The sequence below is a fragment of the Leptinotarsa decemlineata genome, unplaced genomic scaffold, assembly GCF_025532065.1.
Source record: "Leptinotarsa decemlineata unplaced genomic scaffold, Ldec_3_MD MMD2_tig00000882_RagTag_RagTag, whole genome shotgun sequence".
NCBI lineage: Eukaryota > Metazoa > Arthropoda > Insecta > Coleoptera > Chrysomelidae > Leptinotarsa > Leptinotarsa decemlineata.
In genome coordinates, this window is record NW_027412556.1 from 14,263,882 (window position 1) to 14,267,205 (window position 3,324).

At 35.7% G+C, this 3,324-nt stretch overlaps 1 long non-coding RNA gene across 1 annotated transcript; it reads right to left on the minus strand.

The window, feature by feature from the left end:
* Nucleotides 1-1,026: 1,026 nt before the first annotated feature.
* Nucleotides 1,027-2,674, minus strand: LOC141482174 (uncharacterized). Its single transcript, XR_012465388.1, has 3 exons — nucleotides 2,295-2,674; nucleotides 2,030-2,207; nucleotides 1,027-1,614 (listed from the first exon to the last, which is right to left on the minus strand). It is a non-coding gene; the product is annotated as an uncharacterized lncRNA (long non-coding RNA).
* Between the last annotated feature and the right edge of the window lie 650 nt (nucleotides 2,675-3,324).

The following is a 3,324-nucleotide window of genomic DNA, read 5'->3' on the forward strand; positions in this document are numbered from 1 at the left end:
AAATGTCACCTTGTATGCGAAATACCAATTTGCATAGATGTGAGAGATCTTACGTATAATCAACCATCAGATAAACCCAAAGCACGACTATTCATAACCGGGCCTACATCTAACCTAATTAAATAATCCCACACTAAACCCCATCATTCATATACCGCCGATGAAATTTCCAGCCGTCCCATCGGCAGCCGCAAACAACAAATACCCGATTAACCGAGTGGGCGTGACCAGATTTATGTCTCCGCATAAAAGATAAGTCGCTTCCGAATAATCCGACAGAGGTCGCTAATTTTCAATTAGAGACTACGAGTGTTATCTGAGAGGGTGGATTCGGTAATGAATGAAGAGCTTATAACTTTGCAGATTGGACTGATGTATAATTTATATTGTAGTTTGGAGGCTTTTCAATGGAGTTTTGACAATACAGGCCCTTGCTGAAACTTCAGCTGAAATTGGAGTGCTTCCAGGCGGTTGGGAGTGGGTGTAAAAGAGTTGTAGTCGGTGTGATTGAAATGGGCCAAATTTGGGATTGTATCTTGTGCGGTTCAAAGCCCGTTAAGTCGAAAAAGACTTATGGAAGGGACTAATGGATTTACAGGGTTGTTATACTTCATTAAAAGTCCGGTTGTGGAGAGTTTACGATTCAAAATGGAATGACAAATCAGAGAAACAAACAAGAAGAAGTAACAGCAGGGCATAGAGTGAATAGGAAATCTACGCATCCAGACATTGTAACCTCAATACTTGAAGTTGCGATTGGTGGGCTGTCACGATGACAGTCAAGGCATACCGGTTCACTACAGAGGAGACTGGAGTGAGTTTACAGATGTTGTATATTATTTTTTTTTTTTTATTTGGGCGCCAGGTAAGTTGAAATGCCTATAGATTTCACTAATATCTTTACCAATTCTCCAACTTACCAAGAGAAAAGAAATAAAATTGGCCAGCCACCATTCCAATAGATCAGTATATTGACAACGTGAAAATAAATTGTACAGTATAATCTTAATACTTGGGTATTTAAAATTCAATTACTTTGCGAGGAAAAAAAAAAATTAGCACAGGTTAAAAAAACTTTTAGCATCCATGGATTTAATCGATGTGTTTTAAACAAATTCAAATCAATACTTAAAGCCAAACGGAGTTGATAACTTTCTAAGTTTCCTTACTAGTTACCTTAAACTTCTCAATAAAAAAAAAAAAAATAGAGCCAGCTACGTATAAATCAAAATTAAATACACAAAGAGCAGGAAGTGAAGCCGCAGGTAAGTCACCTTCAAGAATATTTTACAAGGATTCCGAAGTCATTTGCTGTGGGCCCAGAGCGCAGACGCAGTATCACGAAAAAATAATTAACTGGATCAAAACACGACTTAATTTCCGCTTTACACAATTAACAGTAAGTTATTAATCACGATAATGTAAGTAATATATAAAAAAATATAGTCAATTTTTTTATTGTTTCAGGTACTTGCGCGTCTTCTCCGCCCCCAAGTCCAAACAACAATCTTGAATCTAAAGAATCCGCCAAGATAGGTAGTCAAAATGTTCCAGAGTGGTTGTTGATCTGGCGTGAATTCTTCCTACAGGAAAACGGTACCCCAAAAAAAAACCCTTTAAAGAAAAAAAAATCCTCATTGATTTCTACTGTAATCATCCTAAGTACATAATACAAAAGTAGCATCCTTAATGACTTTAAATTAATGTGACAACACCGTAAAACAGTGATCGATATGAAAAGTAATATTTTATTTTCTTTACCTTCAATAAAAAACCAAAAGTTTACTAATATATATGATAACATGGCAAGAATCTACTGAAATTATCGAAAGTAAAAATTAATGCGCTGATTTCCAGCGGAAGAATCAATAACAAAAATAAAATAAATTATGATAGAACGTTACTATGATATTATATATTTTTATTGGCAAATGTCTAGTAACCGTATACTAAAAAAAACCAAATGAAAACAACAAATATTTTACACAAGACACTTTAGGTACACTCCGTCTGAATTAGAGCAACTTACCTTCCAGTTCAGAAGGGTTTCTTTTACAATAAAATCCGGAGAAATACTGAAGACAAGTATTTCTTTTTCGGTTTCCACAAAATAGATTTCAGTATTTTTCCAAAATACTGATTTGAGTAGTTCCCAACTCGTAATGGTTCAACAAAATCGTCTATGAACTAATCACACGTAGATCGCCCTATAATAGGAGAAAATGAAAATGAGAAAATGTCTCAAAAAAAAAGCACAAATGGACGGAAAAGGTTGACAAAAATGGCGTACTCACGTGGGGTTCTCTGATCCCTGAACAGGGTGAAAGGGCCACAACCAAACAATAGCAATACTCTATAAGTACGAAACTAACAGGCACCTTTTCACTTGAAATGAAACCTTATGGAAATTAATCCTCTATGAGGTGTCTAATAGACAGATTTTCCAAAATGGTTCTTTCTGAACACACACGGAGGTCGATCTGTTTCTCCTTCCCGTCCTGAGTAGGCCGGAAATTGAGATTTGGAGTCTAGTGGGAAATTATATCCGTTAAAGCCTATTTTGAAAAACGTTTCCTTATTGAAGCGCATGCCTATACGTCATGAGCAGCGTTGGGTGAACCAATCGGTGAAGAGTAAAATACGTGACTTCCGTTCCATTTCCAAGTCGGTAAGTTAAATCACTGAATTATCGGAAAAGGTGTGTGAAACAGAAAGGGCAATAATTTGAAATCTATCGACATCTAAAATTTTTAGGTATATTTACCATTACAAAACCTCTAAGTCCCTCTGACCCATAGATGGCGAAAGATAATTGATAATGTTTGTTCACTATTGTTTAATTTAAACAAGCTGTCAATTATTCACCTACACTTAGTCCGAATTCAATTTGATATAATAATCAAAAAAAACAGTAAAAATAATTTCCTTTTCGACACGTCTTGACATGAATTTTTATAAATAATCGTGAAACGGTACCTCTCGCGCCCTCCATCAGCGAACAGGGAAACGTTGTCTTACGAGCCCTATGATGACAACTGTTTCACAGATCGCGACTAATAATCTAACTAGATGAATCTTATTTTCTGAAACTGGGTCAACAGAACCACTAATAAGCTAACCTAAATGGTACAACGAAAACAATCTGAAGGATTATGGAACTAAACTACAACTGGACGGTCAGCTAACAGGTGGGTACAATAATATAGTTATTTTCAATTAGAAGGAAAATTATTTCCGTAAGAGTTAGTTATTTAGGCTTGGTAAGACATGTATTTTGAAGTGTTATTTACTTTCAGGTATCCACATCGAAAACCGAGGACAATC